This window comes from Nicotiana tabacum, chromosome 8 (assembly GCF_000715075.1).
Source record: "Nicotiana tabacum cultivar K326 chromosome 8, ASM71507v2, whole genome shotgun sequence".
In the NCBI taxonomy this organism is placed as follows: domain Eukaryota; kingdom Viridiplantae; phylum Streptophyta; class Magnoliopsida; order Solanales; family Solanaceae; genus Nicotiana; species Nicotiana tabacum.
In genome coordinates, this window is record NC_134087.1 from 106,733,973 (window position 1) to 106,760,100 (window position 26,128).

Consider the following 26,128-nt stretch of genomic DNA (forward strand, 5'->3'; position numbering starts at 1 on the left):
AGAATCTATGCCCTAGCTTTTAATTTCAAGATTTCTACTAAAAATAGGTAATTAGCAAGATGGTTCATGGGATTGAGGTTTGTCTTTTTGCATGCATGTGTGGTGAAGGAATGTGGGAGGATTGTGAGCTAAAAATGATAAAAGATGGGTGGTGGAATGATGGAATCTTTGCACAATAAGGGTCTTAAAACATAATACACACCTAGTGTTTGATAATGTGCTCAAATGAGCTAGAATCTTGATCATCCTTCTAATTCTTGAATCAACTTGTTATATTCCTAAAATTGATTGAAGGTGAGAGTTTCGGAATTATTGAAGAATTTAAGGAAATCTCTATTGAGGTATATATGGCTATACCCCCTTCTTATTAGAATCAAACCCTTGGTGTTTGTGTAATTGGTGTAAGTCCCTAAATTGATCATACTAGAATTTTTCATTCCCCAAACCTAGGGAGGCATGTCCGGCACCCGGTGCCATACTTGGTTCGAGCGTACCATTCTGTAACTGTGAACTCTGGAGGGGTAACCGTCAAGTTAGGCCGATGAGGCCATATTTTGAATCATCTAAAAATATCATCTCTCTCATCTGGGGGGCAAACATACCCAAAAGCTTATATATATATATACATATAATTATGCTAGCTGACGAGGCTACCATGAAATCTACTGATATACAAACTATACAAGACTCATCTACAAGCCTCTAGAGACCAGGTAACTCCGAGGAAGTGGATCTTACAAACCAAGCTGATGTTTGACTCTGTCTGCTAGGAAGGTCTATCCAACTGTCTATCAAGACCTGCAAGCATGAAAGGCAGCATCCCCGGCAAAAGGGACGTCAGTACGAAATAATGTACCGGGTATGTATGGCAACAAAATAACTAAAAGCTGAAACTGAACAGATAATATAATAACTGAAAGAAACTGGGAGTCAAAGATAATCTGAAGATATCATTACCTATGATACTGACTCAGCCTTCTCAATATAGTAAGTAAAATAGTTGCCGACTTTATAAGTCTCGGTATGTGTAATTGTTATGCCGTAGTAGGCTCGCTCATAGGAGCTCGGCCATACTAGGCTCTGTATCTCGGCTATTTTGGGGTCTCTCTTAGGCGCTTGGCCATACTAGGCTTGGTATATAACTCACCATCTGGTCAGAGGTTGACCAATAGGGGCCTGCCCATCGAATATAGCTCGATGGTGGTGAAAATACTATAATACTGTACATATATATAGACTCTCTGCTCTTTTGGCTGTCAGAAGACAAAACTAAAATGAATATGAAGTGTCGATAAGGGAGAATGCTATAACTTATGAGACTAGGATAGTGTACATAAGTTCAGGAATACGAACTTCTCTTTATGCCTTGTTATCAAACTCATGTAGTTACGGGATCATGCTAAAATGAAGAAAGGTTTAGCCTTAACATACCTTAATTTCATTGAGTCCTTAATACCTTACAAGAAATTCTTCAAACAACTCAATTCAATCTACCATAGCATAAGGAGATTCAAAATTAGTGTTGAGTAAAGTATAAATCCGCAATTTAAACTAGTACCTCATTTATGTAAATTTGGGAAGCATCTCCCCCTTAAAAAGAGCCTCCTCCAATGACATATACCAACAACAATGACCAGAGAAATCTAGCAATAAAAATTATCAATAACAAGACACCATAAAACAAACACAAGTCACAACTACGTCATGCCAAGCGGCAAGCTGCAATTGGACTCGTATACCCCATATCACACCTTATAGAATTCTTACTTTAACTCAATTGTATCACTAACAAGATAATGAATTCATTCATCAATGATTCCAGCCTTATACTATATGTTTTTAACAAAGAAGATAAACCACAACTCCAATTATCCTCAATTAGCAACTTTATTTACTAAATCATGTCTAGTCCATCAATTTAACTAATCAATGTCAAGATAACCTTAAGTACATGAAAGAACACAATATATTTACCTCCTATAGTAGATGCAAGTCGAAATCCATATTATATTTATCTTACAACAGCCCAACATACTCCAATCACTTAATACCCGAAATGACAACTATAGTAGTGTCAAACACCCTGAAAATATTACAAAGAACGATTAATCCATAATTTATTCATTATGTGGTGTTTCTACACACAATTTATCCTCAAAAAATAAATTAAACAACAGAAAAGTAGATATCTTAAAAGCAACACGAAACAGCCCACAAAACAGCCCACTACAAGTCGAATAACTCGAACTCACGGCTTCCGATCATCGTCCCGTGAGTTATAACTATTAGGGAATGAATTTATCAACCTTCATTCCAATTTAAATCTTAATTACAGAAAGTATATGTTTACTTAACTTCTAAGTACCTTCCAAAACTAAAACTACCAAGAAAACGAGAGGTGATATAGCGATACTTACGTCGTAAGGATCGTTCTAGTGTTATCACTTCTTGATTTCGTACCCGAGATGTTAATATTATTAGAAACCCTTATGGAGAGCTTGAAGATAAGTTTACGGGCTTTATTCTTGTCATGATATGTGGAAAAGTGAAGAAAGAGATGATATAAAGCCTACATATCCATTTTTGAAAAGTCAAAGAGGTGCTAGCTTGGCACCCTATTATTGGCTATTTTTCAGACACTTATATCTTTTTATCCGGATATCATACGAACAAACAATTAAGAGTGATGGAAACTAAATTCCAATACCGTTAATTGTGTATATCGTATGTAACAAAAAGGCCTCATATAACACATGAAATATATTCCTAAAATAGCTTCGGCGACCCACCTACTTGTCACTTATTCGGTCTGTGCAGTCTGGCAAAACTGCAAATATCTCTCTCTACTCGGATGTCGTATTGACGAATAGTTTAATGCTAGAAATTAGACTCATGGATATTTAATTTTATATGCAGTTAATCCCGTAATTCCATGTATATTGGGAGAAAAGCTCCGCTACATTTGACCTAATTTTTAGCATATTTATGAATGTAACTTGTGATGACCTTTGCCAACTTTTGTTCCACCAGTGTCTTGACTTAAAAACAGAACACACGACTATCATACGACTAAAATAACTTATAACATAACCTCATTATATTTTTAATCACCATAGTCTCATCACAAAAGTATACGCTATAACATTCCCAACTTGTGAACATTCAACGAAACTTATTTTCTTCAATTTGTTTAGGTTCTTAGACTTTCAACCCTATTGGTACTAGTATCCATGAACATAATAATTTGTAATCACCAAGGTAACATGATTAACTTACTTTATTTACTCTTCTGAGCTTACATCAATTGACTTACGTATACTCTTTCGAACGAAGCTATGGGGTGTAACAGAATTAACTGGACTAATGTATTGTGTTGAAAGATTCATTTTCAATATTTGCTCTAAATGTTTACCATGACATCATGCAATTTTAGGATGTGTTTAAAATGTGGAATATGTGTTGAAAAAGGTTAAGAATTCATGTCAAGAATCGAATAAAGGTTGCTATGCCAATTTGTATGAAAATCCTCTGTGTGCTTAGGATCTTCCAAGCTTTTCCCTTATGTGTGAAAATGTCTTACATGATAGGCCTTATTGATGTTGATGATAATATTATTTGAATATATAAAAATGCAATCTTGGAATGTAACATATGTCCACGTGCCATGAACGACATAATAAATGAGGCCACTAGTGCCAATATATTGAAAAATGGGAAAGAAATGTGAAGTGAGATGAACGATTTAAAGGATGATGTCTCAAGCGACATGGGCCAGCCGATCGAACTGTGATCGGATGCCATGTCACACACATGGTTGTAACTGTGCTAGAAATGATGATTGAAATTGTGGATATTGTTGATATCTCAAATGAGAAAGCCTAGCCAATCTGGTCGAGATCGGACTCCGTGTAAGAACACGGTGGTATTGTGGATTATGGCACATGGCACTAAGATTACCAACTTAATGAGACATAAATTGAATCAAGAACTTATGTGTTCCTACTTGATATTTCAGTATTGCTTGAAGATTTTATTGTACATCATGACTGATTCCCTTTTGTTTCATTATTCGTTCTATGAAGATTGGTGTTTAGCTTTACATACTAGTATTATTCGACAGTACTAACATCCCTTTTGTCGGGGGAGCTACATCTTTAAATGGATCTAGGTGTTTCCATAACAGACAATGTTGATCGCAGCTAGTGGTACATCATCATCATCTTCCCAACAGACTTGGTGAGCCCCATTTCATCTCTGGGTCACGTAGTACATCTTTTTTTTATATGTTTACTAAGTTTTGAGGTATAGCCAGGGCCTTGTTGCTAGCATTATCATAGTTGTCTTTTGTATCTTTAGAGGCTTCGTAGACATTTATGTTGGTTGTGTGTGGGTTCTATGAAGGCCAAGTAGATTATGGCCTGTTTTGGACTCATGTTCCACTAGATTGTAAAGTGTATGTATTTCGAAAACTTAACAATGATGTAGTGGAATGAAAAGAATTAGTAATGTTGTAAATATTTGATCCTTCTACTATTTGAACTAATGAAAACACACATTCTCTTGGTCATAATTGGGTTTGGTAGAAAGTGTCTAACAGGCTTGCTCGACCGGGTCCACACGGTTGAGCACCGGTCGCGCTCCCCGAGGTTGGGGCATGAAAAACTTGGTATCAAAGCCTAAGGTTTTAAAGTGTCCTAGGGTGCCTCAAAGTCGCGTCTGGTAGAGCCCTTCTTATCGGTGTGTTGTGGACCACATCTATAATTAGGGGGCTACTTGGACATTTAGGAATAATACCCTTCTTTGTTGATCTATATCCTGCGATAGAAGTGAATGTGTGGTTGTTCTCCTCTGAATCATGCATTGTTTTAACTTTTAGTAAATGGAACCTAAGAAAAAAGCAAGAATTGTCGAAGAAGCCAATGCCGCCCCAGGAGTGGCTGTTTATTCTCTACTTGACGGTGCGGGTGATAATAATCCCCCGACTATTAGACTGCCTGATTCTTCTATACCGGAACAGACTGCACCAGCCCCTACATCTACTGAGGGCGCAACAATCCCTCCCACTAATATTCATATTCCGCCTCTAGCCCCAGCTTACAGTTCTGGTATTTCTGACAGGGATCTTAGGGGAGCTATTCAGATACTAACATAGTTAATGGCTTCTCAGGACCAAAGGTCGATGTTGCACCCACATCTTCTAGTCAACAAGTGGATTTTACGGTTTCTAGGTTGAACATGTTTCTACAATTAGATCCTCCGGTGTTCACAGGTACTGATCCCGAGGCGGACCCTCAGGATTTCATTGATGAGATTCATAAGACTCTCTAGGTTATGCGCACAAGTGAGACGGAGGGAGTGGAGTTGGCCTCCTATCGCCTGAAAGGAGTGGCATATTAATGGTTCGAGATGTGGGAGGATTCCCGTGATGAGGGGAGCCCTCCGGTTAGGTGAAGCGAGTTTGCAGATGCTTTTATGGACCATTTCTTGCCTGCCCAGACTAAGGCAGCCCATGCCACAGAGTTTGAGAACCTTAAACAAGGTAGTAAGAGCTCTATAGGTGTATCACATGGAGTTCATGTGCCTGTCAAAATATACCATTCACATGATGCCCACCATAGAAGCCAGAGTGCGCCGGTTTATGTAGGGCCTTATCCCTTTGGTTATTAATGAGGCTGCCATAGCTGCTTTAAGTTCTGATATGAACTATGGAAAGGTGGTGGCATTTTCTCAAGAAACAGAGACCCACAAGTTGAAGAACAGGATGGTGAGAGAGGGTAGCAGCAAGGCCCGATCCACGGGCCATCCTAGAGATTCATTTGATTGGGGAATGTCAGACTTTAGGGGAGGATCGTCAGGGCCATCTCTATTCTATGCTCAGTCTTCAGCCGATGCACCGGCAGCAGGGCAAAGTCAATAGAAGCAAAGTCGTTTTAGGCCAAATCAGGGCAGCAGGGTTGATTATGAGGGAGATTCCACCAGCAGCGGAGGCCCCCATGGACCAAGCGTGGGAGGATGCATTTAGGGATCTGCTACATGGACTTGCCAGTATGCTATGGGTGCAGGATAAGCGGCCATATTCAGAGGGAATGTCATGTATCACGCCAGGGTGCAGGCAGGGGCACAACACAACCATCCAGTTCTACAGTTGCTACATCTTTAGCACCCCCCAGCTCGAGGCTCTCCATCACCAGCAGGGCGTGGTGCAGCTAGGGGTGGTGCTCAGAGTTTAGGAGGACCCAGCCGTTTCTATGCTATGAGTGGTTGCCAGAGTGTAGAGGCTTATCCAGATTTTGTCACAGTATATTGACTGTCCAATCTCATGATGTCTATGTCCTTATTGATCCCGGTTCCAGTTTGTCCTATGTTACACCTTATGTTGCTATGGAATTCAGGATAGAACTAGAATAGCTTCATGAGTCGTTCTCTGTATCTACTCTGGTTGGTGAGTCTATTACGGTTGTGCGGGTTTGTAGAGATTATGTTGCCACAATACGTGGTCACGATACCATGGCTGATATCATTGAATTAGGGATAGTCGATTTTGATGTATTTATGGGGATGGATTGGCTTTATTCATGTTTCACCTAGCTCGACTGTCAAACTAGAACTATGAGGCTTGAATTTCCTAATGAACGAGTTATCGTATTGAAAGGGGACAATGTGGTGCCAAAAGGTATGTTTATTTCTTATTAAGTCCGCGAAGATGATTAACAAGGGTTGTATCTATCATTTGGTATGGGTTACGGACACTGATGCTGAGGCACCTCCACTTGAGTCTGTGCCAGTTGTGAATGAATTTCCAGATGTCTTTCCGGATGAGCTCCCTGGGATCCCACCAGACATAGATATTGATTTTGGAATCGATGTGCTGCCATGCACACAACCTATATCTATTCCACCTTATAGAACAATTGAAGGATTTGTTAGGGAAAGGTTTCATCTGACCGAGTATATTGCCATGGGGCGCACCGGTTTTATTTGTAAGAAAGAAAGATGGTTCGCTACGGATATGTATCGACTACCAACAACTCAACAAATTTACAATAAAAAATAAGTACCCACTACCAAGAATAAATGATTTGTTTGATCAATTACAGGGTGCTAGGTACTTCTCCAAGATTGACTTACGTTTCGGGTATCACCAATTGAAGATAAGGGAGCAGGATATTCCAAAAACAGCTTTCAGGACCCGATATGGGCACTTTGAATTCCTGGTAATGTCTTTTGGGCTGACAAATTGCCTAACAACTTTCATGGATCTTATGAATCGAGTCTTCAAGCCTTTTCTTGACTCATTTGTGATAGTTTTCATTGACAATATTCTTGTATATTCACGAAACCGAGAGGACCATGCCGATCATCTTAGGGCAGTTCTGTAGACTCTTCATTAGCACCACCTGTATGCTGAGATCTTGAAATGTGAATTTTTTTTTCAATCTGTTACATTTTTGGGTCATGTCTTTTTCAGAGAAGGAATAAAGTTTGATCCTCAAAAGATTGCGGCGATGACGAATTGGCCTAGAACTACAACTCCAACGGATATTTGCAGCTTCTTGGGCTTAGCTGGGTATTATAGGAAGTTTGTGGAGGGGTTCTCTACTCTTGCCTCTCCGTTGACTAAATTGACACAGAAATCGATTAAGCTCCAATGGTATGATGCTTGTGAAAGGAGCTTCCAAGAGTTGAAATCAAGATTGACTATTGCGCCGGTGTTGACCTTACTAGAGGGTATAGATGGGTTCGTGGTATATTGTGATACTTCAAGAATTAGGCTTGGGTGTGTGTTGATGCAGCATGGCAAGGTCATTGCTTATGATCCTAGACAACTCAAGAATCATGAAAAGAATTATCCAACACATGACTTAGAGCTTGCGACGGTGGTTTTTGCATTCATGATTTGGCATCATTACTTGTATGGGGTCCATCTAGATGCATTTACGGACCACAAGAGCCTTCAATATATTTTCAAACAAAAGGAATTGAATTTGAGGCCGAGAAGATGGCTTGAGTTACTCAAAGACTACCACATCGATATTTTATATCATCTGGGAAGGCTAATATTGTGGCAGATGCTCTTAGATGGAAATCTATGGGAAGTTTGGCTCACTTTGAGTCATATCAATGGCCTTTGTCTAGGGAGGTTCACCAGTTGGCTAGTTTGGGAGTTTGTCTTGAGGACTCTAATGATGGAAAGGTAATTGTGCAGAATAAGGATGAATCATCGCTTGTGGCAGAGGTCAAAGAGAAGCAATACAATGATCCATTGTTGGTACAGCTGAAGGATGGTATTCATAAACATAAGGCAACAACTTTTTCTCTTGGCATGGATGATGGTACACTACGGTACCAAGGACGACTATGTGTTCTAGATATTGATGGTCTTTTTGAACGAATCATGGGGGAAGCTCACATTTCCAGGTATTCCGTGCACACAGGTTCTACAAAAATGTATCATGATCTCAAGGAAGTCTATTGGTGGAATGACATACCAAACATCAATGTCCTGGTAGGTTAGCACAAAGCATAGAAATTCCAATGTGGAAATAGGAGACGATTAATATGGATTTTATGGTAGGACTACCGCGCACTCCGTCCAAGTTTGACTCAATTTGGATTTTTGTGGACCGACTAATGAAATCAGCACATTTCTTGCAAGTAAAATCTACCAACACAGTGGAACAATATGACTTATTGTATATCAAGGAAATAGTTTGGCTTCATGGCACTCCAGTTTCCATCATTTTCTATCGAGGGTCTCAGTTCACAGTTAATTTTTGGAAGACATTTCAGCAAGGTTTGGGTGCGCATGTAAATCTTAGCACAACCTTCCATCCGCAGACCGACGGGCAAGCAGAGCGGACTATTCAGACGCTTAAGGACATGTTGCGTGTTTGTGTTCATTATTTCAAAGGTAGCTAGGATGAACATTTGCCACTCATAGTGTTTTCATATAATAACAACTATCATTCTAGCATTCAGATGGCACCATTTGAGGTGCTATATGATAGGAGATGTAGATCTCCCATTGGGTGGTTCGATATTGGGGAAGCTGAATTGATAGGACTAGGCCTCGTGTATCAAGATATGGAAAAAGATTTAGATCATTAAAGAGTAGTTGAAAACAGTCCAGAGCTGTCAAAACTCCTATTCGGATGTTCGTCACAGGGATTTAGACTTCAAAGAGGATGATTGGGTATTCTTGATAGTTTCCCCTATGAAGGGTATAATGCGGTTTGGAAAAAGAGGAAAATTAAGTCTGAGGTATGTCGGGCCATATAGAATCATTCAGAGGATTGGTTGGGTGGCGTACAAGCTTGAGCTACCACTCGAGATGTCACTGGTACACCCGGTATTCCATGTGTCTATGTTGAAGAATATGGTGGGAGATCCATCAGCTATCGTGCCAATCGAGACCATTGAGGTTAATGAAGTACTGTCAAACGAAGAAACTCCAACTGCCATTCTTGATATGCAAGTCCTGAAGTTGAGAAATAAAGAAATTGCCTTCGTAAAGGTGCTATGACGGAACTAGTAGGTTGAAGAAGCTACGTGGGAAGCCGAGGAAGAAATGAAAAAGAAGTACCCTCATTTGTTTGAATATCCATGTAATAGCTTCCATGAATTTTACCTCCTATAAATTTTGTATCACTTGTTCAATTGATGTAAAGGTGTTCTTTTGGGTTATATGATGCTTATGAGGCCATGGTTGGCATTGTTATGAGTATTTTTACGGCATTGAGTTATGTATGTACTCGTAAGATGTGTTTTCTGGGGCTCTCTGACAGGTGGATAGGCCTAGTTATAAAGGAAACTCTAGCGAAAATTTTGAAAATTTAGGGAGTTAACCAAATTTGGGCTGCTGGTATATGGTGTGAAAGCTGAAGTTGCATAAGGTGATATTAAGTGAAAATTGATCCTCATTCGAGGCCAAATGATCTTAAGTGGGGGAGGATGTAAGGCCCTATTAAATTTTACCAAAAACCTTGAAATTCGTGGTGCCAATTTACATTTATGTGTTATAATAGAAGAAATTCATTGAGTTCGGAATTTTTGGATTGAAAAGTAAGCTACAGAGTTAAAGGAAAATGTTTTGCAGAAGTATGTGTTTCTGCGACCCATTATGTGGCTGCATAATCACTCTGCAGGCCGCATTTTGGCCGTAGAGTGAGGCAGTCTTTTTGGCCAATTTAGAGGTCAGTTTCGTGGCCAATTATGCGACGGCATAACCATTACACGAGCCACACTTTGGTCGCATAATCGTGCCTGGACAGTTGAGAAGGGAGGTTCTACGATGCATTGGAGCAGAAAATTCAAGTCCCTAACGGCATCTTTTTGCGGTCGTTTCATGCGACCGTAAATCCGTGCCGGGGCTCCAAATTTCTAATCTTTAGACCCGATCCTATGTCTATATATCATATGCTATAGCTCAGTTTGAGCCTATTTTCTGATACCTTTAGAGTGAGAAAGAGGGTCCTAGAGGGAGAAAGGGTTCTTCATAAATAATTACTCAATCCTTGCTTAAAATCTTGTAGATTGTCAAGTAAAGTTCACTAAGTCTTCACCTTAAAGGTAAGAATCTATGCCCTAGCTCTTAATTTCGAAATTTCTACTAATAATAGGTAATTAGCAAGATGGTTCATGGGTTTGAAGGTTGTCTATTTTGCATGCATGTGTAGTGAAAGAATGTGGGAGTACTGTGAGCGAAAAATGGTAAAAGATGGATGGGGGAATTATGGAATCTGGCACAAAAAACGTCTAAAACATAATGCACACCTAGTGTTTTATAATGTGCTCAAATGAGTTAGAATCTTGATCGTCCTTCTAATTCTTGAATCAACTTGCTATATTCCTAAATGGATTGAAGGTGCTATGAGTTTCAGAAATATTGTAGAATTTAAGGAAAGCTCTATTGAGGTATGTATGGCTAAACCCCCTTTTTCTTAGAATCAAACCTCTGGTGTTCGTGTAATTGGTGTAAGTCCCTATATTGATCATACTAGAATTGACTGCCCTAATGTGTTGTGTTGAAAGATTCTTGTTCAATATTTGCTTTAAATGTTTACCATGTCGTCATGTCATTTGAGGATGTGTTTAAAATGTGGAATATGTGTTGAGAAAGGTTAAGAATTCATGTCAAGAATCGAATAAAGGTTGCTATGCCATCTTGTAGGAAAAGCCTCTGTGTGCTTAGGATCTTCAAGGCTTTTCCCTTATGTGTGCAAATACCTTACATGATAGGCCTTATTGATGTTGATGATAATGTTGTTTGAATGTATAAAAAGGGAATCTTGGATTGTAAAATACAGCCACGTGCCAAGAACGACTTAATAAATGAGGCCACTAGTGCCAATATATTGAAAGATGGGAAAGAAATGTGAAGTGAGATGAACGGTTGAAAGGATGATGTCTCAAGTGAGATGGCCTAGCCGATCGGGCCATGAGCGGATGTCATACCGCAAAACATTGTGGTAACTCCGCTGGAAATGATGATTGAAAAAATTGATATGGTTGATGTCTCAAATGAGATAACCTAGCCGATCCATCGATATTGGACTCCGTGTAAGAACACAGTGGTATTGTGGATTGTGGCACATTGCACTAAGATTACCAACCTAATAAGACGGAAATTGAACCAAGAACTTATGTGATCCTACTTGATGTTTTTGTATTGCTTGAAGTTTTTATTGTACATCATGATTGCTTTTTTTTTTTCATTGTTCATTCTATTATGATTGGTGTTTAGCTTTACATACTTGTAGTATTCGACAGTACTAACGTCCTTTTTGTCGGGGGCGCTACATCTTTAAATGGATGTAGGTGGTTCCATAGTAGACAGTGTTGATCGTAGCTAGTGGTACAACATCATTATCTTCCTAGCAGATTTGGTGAGCCCCATTTCATCCCGGGGTCATGTAGTGCATCTTTTGATTATATGTTTACTACATTTTGAGGTATAGTCGGGGCTTTATCGCGGGCATTATCATAGTAGTCTTTTGTATATTTAGAGGCTCCGTAGACATTTATGTGGGTTATGTATGGGTGCTAGGAAGGTCAGGTGGATTATGACATGTTTTGGACTCTTGTTCCACTAGATTGTAAAGTGTATGTATTTTAGAAACTTAACAATGATGTAGTGAAATGAAATGAATTAGTAATGTTGTGATGCTTCTACTATTTGAACTAATCGAAACACACCTTTTCATGGTCATAAGCGTGTCAGGTAGAAAGTGTCTAATAGGCTTGCTCGACCGAGTCTAATTGGTTGAACGTCGGTCGCGCTCCCTGAGGTTAGGGCATGACATTTTATTGTTGCATACGAACGTGTCATATCTCTTTTGAGGTGTGCATTTGGATGTGATCAATTTGTCGCCATTGTCGGGGAGTTATAAACTACGTTAGCTATATTTTGGGCTTGTGTGTGGATTATCTTCTTTTCCTTCCATGTTACTAATTTGTGTGAATCAATTGTAGGTAAAATTATGGCGGCGAACAATGAACCTGGAAACATGCCTCTAGGGGATGTGGACATTGATGATGACCAAGTTGAAAAGGTTCTTCTTGAACCTCAAGCAAATAGAAGAGGTCAGTCGCCTCATGACAATATCATAGTTCCACCCCCACCTCCACCACGAGCTGCTCCACATTGGGTGTTACCCAATGTAGGGCATGGAAGTGCAATAGTCCCTCCTTTTATTAGGGAGGGAAACTTTCAAATCACCAATGTGATACTCACTTTTCTAGAGCAACGATGTTTCTTCAAAGGGTTTGTGGACATTTATTTGGGGAGCAAACAAACAAATGTCTCTGAGGATGCATTGAGGCTGTGTCTTTTTCCTTTCTCTCTACATGGAAAAGATTTAGCTTGGTTGGAACAATTGCCCAACCATTCCACTCGTACTCAGGATGAGTTTGTGGAGAAATTTATTGCTTCGTTCTACTCTCTCGAGAAAATGGCTACACATAGAGATGAGATTCAAGCATTCAAGCAAAAGCCCAATTAACTACTACACGAGATATGAGAGCGGTATAGAAAAATGGTCAAAGAATGTCCTAAAAATGATATGACAAAGAATATGATTAAAAAAACTTTCTATCGTGGGAAAAATATGACCAACCAATGTGTAGTGAATCAACTTGCTAGTTGAAATTTTATGACTACGCCTTATGCGGAGGCTTGTGAGATTTTAGATGAAATGCCGGAAACGTCATCGGCATGGCATCCCGGCCTAATGTTCCACAAGGTGATCCAAACTTGATTCACCTCCATAAAGAGTTGCATGGACATGGACAAGCCATTGCCGAATTCACTACTACCATGAATCAACTAGAAAAGGTACAACGTTATCAAGTGCAAAATCCTAAGCAAGACAATGCCATGGAATGGGTGAACATGATGGTAAACAAGAGTAGAACAAAGGGTCCACAAGTTAATAATAGAGTACAAAATTATGTGCAAGAGGATAGTGGGTTTGATAAGGATTACTCTTATAATGAACAGGAAGAGGAGGTGCAATATTTGAACAACTTTCAAGGGCAAATAAACAAATTCCAAGGCCCGAATCAACAATGGCGGCCTCAAAGCAATCGAGGTAATTGGAGTGGGTGAAACAATAAAGCGAATTGGCATAACAACAACAATCAAGGGAATTGGAATGGTGGCAATAATCAAGGTAATTAGAGTGGCAATAATCAAGGAAATTGGGGAGGTAGCAATGAAGACGGATGGAACAATAATCAAGGCTACTCGGGGTCTAGTTTTCAAAGGCGCCCGATGTATCAATAGTCGAGCAACCCGCCTCCTTATTCTTCACAAGGTCCAAGTTCTTCCAACAATGAAATCGGGTGTATTAAGAATATGTTTAGACAAATGATGGAAAAGAATGCTGATTCGGATGCCCAACTTGCCTCACATAACACTTCAATAAGCAATTTAGAAGTTTAAATGGGGAAAATCTCTCAAGCTCTAAATACTCGTCCTAAGGGGGAACTACTAAGTTACACAGTGGTAAAACCAAAGGATGGTAACAACATAGGGCATGCCATGATGGTTACTACAATAAGTGGAAAAGGTGGGAATACACCTACCTCAAGACAAAGGAAACTTGTGGATGAAGAGTAAGTGGTACAAGATGAGGAGATCCCGAACAATGTAGAGCAATCTAATGATGAGGTTCGAATTGATATTGATGATAGTGTGAAAGAGACACAAGAGGAGGTGAACCCGTCTAGGGATCACAATATTGACATGCCGGAACCGGTAGTGCAAAAGGATAAGGCACCATTACCTAAACCTCCACCTCCATACACTAAAAGACTTTCCAAGCAAAACGGTGAAAACCAATTCAAGAAGTTTATTCAAATTATGAAGAGTCTCTCAATCAATGTGCCATTAGTTGAATCTTTGGAACAAATGCCTCTTTATGAAAAAATCATGAAGAATCTTGTGACAAAGAAGCGGTCAATGAATTTTGAAACTATCAAAGTCACTCATCAAGTGAATGAAATTGTGCATTCAATGGCTCCCAAGTTGGAGGATCCCGGCGCTTTCACGATTCCTTGTACAATTAGTGCTGAGCTTGCTTAAGCTCTTTGGATCATGGGGAAAGTATCAATTTGATTCCCTATTAAGTTTCAAGACATTGGGAATTGAATAACCAAGGCCTGTCGCACCCCCTTTTTCTCGCGAAATCGGGTTTATGACATTTGGGAGGACATCTCGTTCCCTTTTGGGAATTGGGTTTTTTGATTTGAAGAGTCACCACCTAATGATTAAGTTCATTAAGACACTAGGAAGAATTTGTTTAGAAAAACCAAAGTTTGGGTAAGGGCTAGAAATTATCTAGAGGGAAAAGTGTTAGGCACCCCTCAAGATCCACTAGTGTGGTTCCCAACCTTGCTACAATTGTGACTTAAGTACAAACAATAAATAATCAAATAAGACTTTCAAATATGAGGGGTTGTCACATTGTGATTGCAAAGAAGTTAAAGTTTGAGGAAACAAGGAAGCTGAAATTTGAGAAAAGGGAGTTTTGATATTTTGAAAGTAATAAAATAAACAAGTAAAGGGAAGGGGGTCCTAGGTTTATAAATAATATGGATCACGTCAATGCATACCCGGTAATCATTCCTCAGAAGAGGGGTTACGCGTGGTATTAGCGCACCGGTCATCATATCCATATCTACCCTTTCCCACCCCGTTGAGGTATTAAATGCAGAATGGTTTCGTTTGCTTTTTGCATGCTAGTACCCGCCCCAATCCTATCAGTCTCGGAGGCATTTGGGATTACTGGTCCTAAAGGGAAGGGAAATTTGGGCTTTGTATGGTTTTAAAGGATAAAATTCTAAAGCGGCAAACAAAAACACATATGGCAGATATGGGAAACACATAACAATTTAAAAGGCTCAGACATGCCTCCTCACTTAAAGACAAATTGTTTAGCATGTCCTGCAGATACTGGTTATGGTATGAATTAAACTTAAACGTTAAGGAGGCGGACTGATCTATCACACATTTCAGATAAGAAACCAGAATCAAACCTGCCTGCTGGTTGGAATTAACAAAGTCTGATTCAGTTAGAAAATTTACCTTATAGCTTGCCTAGATGAAACCTATAGGCATGATATCTAATAATGCAGAAGTGTACTTATTTTAGAAGCAGATTTATTAATAGCAGGAACATAAGTTCTGCAAGCATTTAAGCAATGCTATTATTGATTTTAAACTTATAAGCAAGTTGAGGGATTCAGATTAGTTGCTTATTCCTATAGGCATGCTTTCTAAGTGACTGATTTTAACCTTTACGAAAATGCAGAAATCCAATAGGCATTCCGTCTAAAATGCTGATTTTTATTATTTAAGCCTATATATCATTTGCCTAGAAATAGATACGTATGCAGTATTCAGAAACCCTATAGACATGATTTCTATATGATAGGCAGAATGCAGAATCCTATAGTCATGTTCTCTATATGAGATGCAGGAGTGCAAAAGCTATTGATATGATATATATGCAGAACTTATAGGCAGGATTTCTAAGATGCAAAAGTGCAGAAGTTTATAGACAGGATTTTTATATGAAAATGTAGAAGTGCAAAACCTAAAACAGGATTTCTATATGAAAATGTAGAAGTGCAGAACCTAAAACTGGATTTCTATATGAAAATGTAGAAGTGCAGAACTTAAAACAGGATTTCAAAGATGCCGAAATGCAGAACTTATCATGATTTGCAGAAATAATGACCTAATGAGCATGATATCTACCCTTATGCATACATAAGTACCCCTCCCCTTTTCACTATAAGCCCTCATGAGTTATTACAAATTATTACAGCCCAAAATGAAGAAAAGAAAGTAAAAATTACATCAGAAAGCTAAAATCCCAACCAAGGAGAGCCTGATTCAGACTTCTGTCTGAAGCATGAAGTAAAGCAACTCCAAATATAAAATTCCAAAGCCTTTCTCCTATTTGGGATGTGTCAAAGTTCCCTAAGAGTCTCAAGTGGACTCCGGGCAGTGCTTACACCCAAATATATTATAGAATTGGATTATAGTGCAGTGTGGAAGGGCCAGCCCTCAAATGTCCAAGTTCAGAATGAGCTCAAGGTCCCAAAGCAAGGCTCATAGGAAGGGGGAAGAACTTAGAATCAAAGAGAGAGTGCAAGTGCATAGAAGGGATTTTGTGGAAGGACAAGGCAGATTGGTGGTCATACCTAGCAACTAAGAGTGCTGACACACCCCTAACCAGCTTTTAGCCACATTGTTTAGGAGTTAGGATCTATTAAAGGATTAGGTCCAGACATGAGCAGCAATTAGGATACTGCCATGCCTGAACCTTAACTCAAACACATAGAAGGGAATAAGTGTATGGGGAATTCACACAGTAACAGATGCAGAGAGAACATCATATTCAATACAGAACATAAACAACAAAGTAGACAAGATTGTTGAAACTATAAAGCAAACACATAGGAATGAAGCCGAAAGTTAAATTAGAACATACCAGTTTTAGGGAAATAATAAGAGAAGAGCAGTAGTAAAGCCAAATTGCAAACACACAGCTAGAAGATTTCAGAAGAGAGTAGAGTGTTGAATTGAGAGTGTAGGAGTATCGAAATTGAAAGTGTTGAACTCAAGGTCTTAAAAAGTATTGAATTGGAAGTCCCTAAAAGTGCAGAAGGGTCTTGCCCCTTATAGTGTAGAAAGCAAGTATGAAAAGGTAGGAAAATAGTTTCGAAATCAATCACATAAGGTCTCCCTTCAATTAAGAAATTCTGATTTCGAACTGGCAAGATAATTAAGGAAAGAGTTTGAGCAAAATCTTTTCCAAAGTAGCACAAGAAGGGTAATACACAAATGTTTTTTAAGGAAAGAGTTTGATAGCAACACGGTTTGTGCAAATAAGGAAAGTCAATCAATCAACAGCCAGTAAAAATCAAAAATTGAGTTTTGGTATGAATGAATCCAACCAGAAAAGGTGAACAAAGGTTTAATTAAAGAAAAATCAGTAACAATCAATCGATCCTTATTAAAAGGAATTCTGAATCAATCACAAATTGGCAAAACCTTTTTTGAAGGAAGAATTCATCATATATAAAGTGCACAAACATGTGAATCATGAAAGAGTTGTCATGCTAATTAGAAAAGCCTAGCATAGAAAAGTTTAGAGTCAAAGAAGTTCGATTTCAGTACAAAGACTCAAAACGAGTCTGAGAAACCTAGAGTTCCAAAATAGAATCGTAGTCTAAAACACAATATCGAAACTCGCCAAAAATCGCAAACCCTAGGGTTTTCAACTCTTGTCAGATACAAAGGAAAGAAGACAAATAACAGAAACAGGCCCAGAGGACTTTTTCAGAGACATATGAGAAAAAAACCAGATGTAATAGCAAGTTTGAAACAACAAAGTAAGAAAGTTGATTTGAAGCATAAAACACGTTTTGAGAAAGCATGGAACTTAAACAAGTTTCAGAAGAGAAACGAGATATTATTGCACTTTAGAGAACAGTATAGGAAACATGTTTAACAAAGAACTCAAACAAAGTCCAGAAGAAGGCAGCTAAAGACCTTAAAGCTTAGTAGAAAATATAGTAAAGGAACATAGGGGTAAACGAACACATAAGATAAACATGTGAAAGCATGATATAGAAACCAGTAGAAGAAAGAACGGAGCACAACAGAAGAACATCCAAAATAAGGCAAACATAAATATACAAGAGAAGAACATGCTAGGTAGTAAAAGAAAACATATAAACATAGCATAGACAGATACACACAAAGAAAAGAAGAGGAAGAGGAAGAGAAACATTTCAAAATTTTTTCAGAAACTATAATTCGAAGAGAAACAAATTTTGAAAGGAAAAATTGGGGAAAAAGTTTTAAAACCCCAGTAGAGAACATATATAGCATAGATTTAAGAAAATAACCAGATAAAAACCTCGAATGGCTAGGGTTTCAGAGAAACCCTAGAAATGAGAAAGGCTTGGAAGAAAAGTTCGATCTTGAGTCGGATGAGTTAGAACCAGACTCGAAATGCTTTAGATGTGCCGGAGAGGATTCAAAACCATGGATTTGAGAGGATCTAAATGGACACCACTGAGGTCAGACCTAAAAGCTTCGAACCCCAGACGTTTGAGAGTGGAGGGAGGTGAGTACAGGCCATCCATGGCCTGAGAAGCCATGGATTCTAGTGAGGTTATGGCTGGAGAGGATGAGAGAGGCTAGGGTTCCAGGGAACCTTCGAGAGAGTTTGAGAGAGGAGAGTATTCAAAGGCGGCTGAGAGATGAAAATGAGGGGATTAGGGTAGGGTCGGTGGATTAAAAATGGTAAGGGGTGATCGTGGCCGTTGATCAAAACGATCAACGGCCTGGATTAAAAGGAAGACCAGGCGGGTTGGATAAATGGGTTAAGGGGTTGGGTTGAAATTGAAATTGGGCTGGTCCAATTGGGGGTTAAGATTGGGTCAATTGGAGGCTAAAATTGAAATGTAATGGGGCTACAATTGAAACAAAATGAGGCTAAAATTTACATAGCCAGTTTTTTCCTTTTCTTTTACAAAAATAGTAAAAATGATTTTGAAAACAAATTAAAAGTACTGAATCAGTAAATAATATATAAATATTAATTTAAAAATACTGGAACCAATTTTATGGTTATAAAAATGCTATTAAATCTTAAAGTAGGCTAGAATTGCAATTATATGCAATTTGACTTTAAAAATACCAAATAAATTTGTAAAAATATATAAAAATTACCTTAACTATATTTTGTTATAAATATGGGAATAAAATAAATTATTCACCAAAATGGATGATTTTGGAAGTAATTATTGATTTTGTGCTGCTAAAATGGACAATAAATTGGTTTTAAAAATCTTTTAAAAATTAGGAAAAATACTAATACACTTGGGCATGCTTATATATGCAGGTGGCGATATTTCAGCCATGCAGGTGGAGGTAGGGCTTAGTCTCAAAAAGCATAGTGGTAGCCTTATGCAATGCAAGAAATGAAGGTGGAGACAGAGCTTAGTCCCGGAAGGTAGAATGGTAGCCTTATATAATGCAAGAAATGCAGATGGAGACAGAGCTTAGTCTCGGAAGGCAAAATGGTAGTCATATGCAGTAAATGCATATGGAGATAGAGCTTAGTCTCGGAAGGCAGAATGGTAGCCTTATGCAATACAAGAAATGCAGATGGAGACAGAGCTTAGTCTCGGAAGGCAAAATGGTAGCCTTATGCAATGCAGGAAATGCAGATGGAGACAGAGCTTAGTCTCGGAAGTCAGAGTGGTAGCTATATGTAATGCAGGAAATGCATATGGAGACAGAGCTTAGTCTCGGAAAGCATAATGGTAGCCTTATGCAATGCAACGAAATGCAGATGGAGGTAGAGCTTAACCTCGGAAGGCAAAATGGTAGCCTTATGCAATGCAGATAATGTAGATGGAGGTAGAGCTTAACCTCGGTAGGTAGAATGTTAGCCTTATGGAATGTAGAGAATGCAAATGGAGGTAGAGCTTAACCTTAGAAGGAAGAATGGTAGCCTTATGCAATGCAGATGGAGGTAGAGCCTAACCTCGGAAGGCAGAATGGTAGCCTTATATAGGAAGTAAAAATGGCAAATGGAAATAGAGTTTTCTTAGCTGATAGCGGATTGCGGTATCGTGATTGCTGGGGATATTGTGCCTGCTGGGGACACTGTTGTGCAGATAGCAGTTGCGAGCAAGTGCAACAGTTCAGAGAGTTGTATTCCTGAACTTTGTGAGTAAGCGTATAGTACATTTGATGATTTTGCAACTCAAGTGCCTGTATCCAAAGAAAAATCATGAGTTTGTAGAGGGGGAAAAGTTATTTGTATCCCCGCTGGCTTTGCTTGACCTTCTCGGGTTCTGTTTCGGTGATACTGTGCATATCATTGGGGTAGCGTTGCTAAACAAAGCAATTTTGGTAACAGACATGCATGATTTAGTAAAAGCATAATATGAGTGCATAATTAAGAATAATTTTCTTTAGATGAACCGACGACTGTGACATGGTTCAAAACATTGCAACTTCGCTTGCTCCGAAATTTTGAGAATCCTCCTCAAAATTCTGCCCCAGTTTACCGGGCTGCTGCTCCTGACGGCTGTTAATGATAAATGGCTGGAATCGACTTCGGAATTTTGAGGGTCCTCCTCAAAATTCTTCCCTAGTTTACAATAGCGGGGGAAATGGAAATTTTATTGAATTGTGACCGAACCCATAGGGCTGCCTACGTATCCCCTCTTAAACAGGAATCGGGTCAGGCATAGTTCAAATTACATCATAAAAGAAAGCATAAAGGTTACACATAGTATCACTTGACTGCGTCTGAATTAATCGGCTTTGGCCAAACATCTCCGTCCATTTCTGCAAGTATGAGGGCTCCTCATGTCAGAACCCGGTGAACCATGTACGGACCCTGCCAGTTGGAAGAGAATTTCCCTTTAGCTTCCTCTTGATGCAGAAAAACTTTCTTTAACACCAGCTGCCCCGGTGTGAATTGTCTCGTCTTGACTTTTTTGTTGAAGGCTCTGGACCTTCTGTTCTAATAGAGCTGACCGTGGTAAACTGCATTCATTCTCTTTCTGTCTATAAGAGCTAGTTACTCGTAACGACTCTTCACCCATTCTACATCGTCAAACTATTCTTCCTATATGATCCTTAAGGAAGGAATTTCTACCTCAGCGGGTATGACTACTTCTATACCATATACCAACATGTAGGGAGTTGCCCCCATTGATGTGCGGACTGTGGTGCGTTATCCCAATAAAGCAAATGAGAGCTTCTCGTGCCACTGCTTATGCTTCTCTATCATTTTCCTTAGTATCTTCTTGATATTCTTGTTGGCAGCTTCTACGGCTCCATTCATCTGACGTCTGTAAGTTGTAGAATTCTTGTGTTTGATTTTGAAGGTTTCACACGTGGATTTCATCAAATAACTGTTGAGGTTAGAGCCATTGTCAGTAATGATTGACTCTAGAATTCTGAACCGACACATGATGCGGTCGCGGACAAAGTCTGCCACAACTTTCTTAGTCACTACTTTGTATGATGTTGCTTCAACCCATTTGGTGAAATAATAAATTGCCACTAGAATGAACTTGTTCTCGTTTGATGTGGTGGGCTCATAGGTCCGATGACATCCATTCCACAAGCGGCGAACGACCATGGTGATCTTGTTGCATTAAACTCATTTGGGGGAACCTTTATCATGTCTGCATGTATTTGACAGCGATGGCACTATCGGACATACTGGACGCAGTCCATTTCCATAGTCATCCAAAAATAACCAGCTTGGAGTATCTTCTTGGCTAAGGCAAAACCGTTCATATGTGGACCGCAGGTCCCAGCATGGATTTCCTCTAGTAGCCTAGATGCTTCCCTTGCGCCGACACACCATAATAATCCCAAATCAGGAGTCCTCCTATACAGAATTCCTCCGCTATGAAAGAAATTGTTAGATAACCTCTGAAATGTGCGCTTCTGAGTGGGATTTGCGAGCTCTAGGTATTCTCCTTTTGCCAAGTATTCCTTCATATCATGAAACCAAGGTTTTCCATCCGCTTCTTCCTCGACATGAGCCCAGTAAGCTTGCTGATCATGAATCTTCACCGAAATAAGATCTATGAAGTTTTTATCTAGATATTGAATCATAGATGATAGGGTAGCCAGTGCATCAACAAACTCATTATGGACTCAGGGAACATGCCGGAACTTTGTCTATGTGAACCTCTTCCTCAACTCCTATACATGATGCAAATACGGGAGTATCTTGGAGTTTTTAGTTGCCCATTCTTCTCGGACCTAATGTATAAGCAAATCTGAATCCCCGATAACTAGCAAATGTCAATAGCCATCTTGATCCCTAAGATACAGGCTTCGTACTCGGCCATGTTGTTGGTGCATGGGAATCTGAGTTTGGCGGACTCCGGATAATGCTGACCTATTTCTGACACTAGAACTGCTCCTATGCCAATTCCTTTGAAATTTGCTGCTTCATTGAAAAACATTTTCCAACCATCATAGGATTCTACAATGTCTTCTCCTATGAAGGATACCTCCTCGTCAGGAAAATACGTTTCCAGGGGTTCGTATTCTCCGTCCACGGGATTTTCAACAAGACTATCCGCCAATGCCTGTCCCTTAACTGCTTTCTGTGTCACATAGACAATGTCAAATTCACTTAACAGAATCTGCCACTTGGCTAGCTTGCCAGTGGGCATGGGCTTTTGAAATATGTACTTCAACGGATCCATGATATAAGGTATGCAGTGTAGGCACAGAAATAGTGCCTCAGCTTCTGGGCTACCCAAGTTAGAGCATAACAGGTGCATTCCAACAGAGAATACCGGGCCTCGTAAGGGGTGAACTTCTTGTTGATATAATAGATGGCCTGCTTCTTCCTTCCCATTTCATCATGTTGCCCCAGAACACAACCGAATGCTCCATCCAATACTGCAAGTTAGAGCAATAAAGGTCTTCCCGGCTCGGGCGGGACCAAGACTGGCGGTGTGGACATGTACTCAGTCCATTTGGCCAATTCTTATGATGCCAATTCTGTCGAAGGCTTTTTGACAGTCATCAGTCCATTTGGCAGCGACATCCTTCTTCAACATCTTAAAGATTAGCTCACAGATGATAGTAGATTATGCTATGAACCGGCTGATGTAGTTAAGTCTTCCCAAGAAACTCATTACGTCCTTCTTGTTCTTTGGCGGTGTCAACTCTTGAATGGCTTTGATCTTTGACGGATACAGTTCTATTCCTCAACGACTCACAATGAACCCAAGTAGTTTTCCAGCGGGAACCCCGAATGCATATTTTGCGGGATTCAGCTTCAAGTTGTACCTTCTTAGTCTATTGAAGAACTTCCTCAAATCTTCCATGTGATTAGTGGCTTTCTTGGACTTGATGATGACGTCATCTACATATACCTCGATCTCCTTGTGTATCATATCATGGAAAATGGTAGTCATGACCCTCATGTAGGTGGCCCCAGCATTCTTTAACCCAAACGACATCATCTTGTAACAATACATTCCCCACGACATAATGAAGGCCGTTTTCTCAGCATCTTCTTCATCCATCCAGATCTGATGATACCCACCAAAACAATCAACAAACGACTGCAGCTCGTGCTTGCCACAGTTGTCAATTAGAATGTGTATGTTTGGAAAGGGGAAGTCGTCTTTGGGATTGGCCCGGTTGAGGTCTCGGTAGTCGACACAGACTCTAACCTTCCTGTCCTTCTTTGGTACTGGCACGATGTTGGCTAACTATATTGGATACTCTACTACTCTGAGAACCTTAGCTTTGACTTGATTGGTGACATCTTCCTTGATTTTCAAACTCATGTCAGGCTTGAACTTCCAGAGCTTCTACTTTACCGGTGGGCATGTCGGATCAGTTGGCAGCTTGTGCGCCACAGTAGATGTACTTAAACCAGTCATGTTGTCATACGACCAGGCAAATATGTCCTCATATTCCTTTAGAAATTCTGTGTATTCTTCCTTTTCTGCCGGTGACAAATGAACGCTGATCCGAGCTTCTTTGACATTTTCTATATCTCCCAAGTTAACAATCTCGGTCTCGTCCAAGTTGGACTTAGGTCTATTCTCAAAATCCTCAACCTCTTTAACAACCTCTTCTGGTATATCATCTTCCTCTGAGTCCGTTTGTCGCGTTGTCTCGTTACATGTCACAGTCATTGGTTCATTAAGATAAGTAATAATAATACTGTAAATAAAGTAAATGAGAGAAAGTAATAAGAGTAAGATTCATAAGAAAAAATCGAAATGCTTTGAAAAATTCCATAACTGTTTTGAACATTGCAGGTCTTATTGCAAAATTAAAAGGCAAAAGGAAAGTCAACTAGTAAAAATGAAAAATAGTGCATGATGCTTGTTCAGCCTTGCTAGCCCGAGGCTTTCCGGGCTCTGGTAGTTCTGATGGATGAATTGTTGAGGCGCGCTCCTGTCACGACCCAAAATCCCAACCCGGTCTTGATGTCGCCTCTCGTGAGGACAAGCCCAGCCAATCAATAAAATAGTACATCTCTTTATAATTACTTAGTAGCAATAAGTCTAAATCATGGGCAATATAATCTTAAATGCGAAATAAACGTGATAGAACAAGGAAAACCCTCCCAACTCATCCCGAAATCGGGGTGTCACAAGTCATGAGCTACTACAGAGTTTAATAATATTTTACAAAGTCTGGAATTATCATAAATAACAAAGATAAGGGAGAAAATGGGGCTGCGGACGTCAACAGCTAGCTCGTTACTCCTAGTCACCGCCTGGTCTGGAAAGAATCAACGCTCAGGAGTGAACTCAGCTCTGCATGTATCTTCACACATGGTGCAGGGAGTAATGTGAGTACTCCGACCCAGTGAGTAATAAAAATAAATAATGACTGAAAACATGGAATCTCATAACGGCACAATATAACGCTATCCCAAGCAGTAAAATCAGTTATACAGTAAAATAGTGAGTATCAGATAATTCTTCTTTTAAACAGTAAAGACAAATAATTTTCACAGTAAGGATAAATCAAAAGCTTGCCCCTCAGGTTCAATATGTAAATCTCAGTATAGTATCAGCCCCTCGGGCTCACTCCCAACTCACCAGCACACAACATCAGCCCCTTGGGCTCACTCCCAACTCACCACACACAAGTAATGGCCTCTCGGGCCCACTCCCAACTCACCTGGGTACCCTGCGCTCACTGGGGGTGTGTACAGACTCCGGAGGGGCTCCTACAGCCCAAGCGCAATATCAATAGGCCTGAAAGCCTTCACATATCACACAAGAGGCATGAAAGCCTACTCATATAACACTCGAGGCCTGAAAGCCTCCTCACATCACTCAACATATCCTCACGTATGGCCCTCTGCCTCAATCAGTCCAGAAAATAATCATAAGCCTCTTGGGCATCAGTAAAACAATAGTGCTCACCTCAACAGCATTATAAATATCATTAAATCTCGAGTTGAGTATAAATGTAGCTGAGTTCACAAAAAAATATAATTCAATTGGACTGAGTTCAAATAATATTTCAATTCATGAGGAAAATAGTGATGTAAATTCACAAAAGATTTTAGATAATTGGCACGAAGCCCAAATATGGCAATAAGCCCAATCATAGTGAAAAACAATAAATCTTTATCAATTACGCGGTAAAAATATCAACTGGGATGGACCAAGTCACAATACCCAGTAGTAAATGACCCCGCGCTCGTCATACAACGCGTGTCTCATCTCAACATAGCAGTATGTTGTGCAATCCGGGGTTTCAAACCCTCAATGCATCATTTAAAATCATTACTCACCTCAAGATGGTCCAACGTCTACTCCGCTATGCCCTTGCCTCTCGAATTTACCTCTTCGCGCGTCGAATCTGGTCAAAACCACAACGAATACATTACAATAGGCTAAGGGAATATAACCCAATCGAAAAGACTCGAAAAATATCGAAATTCACGAAATTCGCAAAACCCGAGCCCCGGGCCCACTTCTCGAAAAATTACGAAAGTCACATCACCAGATTCCTCGTCTTGCCACGAGTCCGTACATATAAAATTTACCAAAATCGGAGTTCAAATGACCCCTC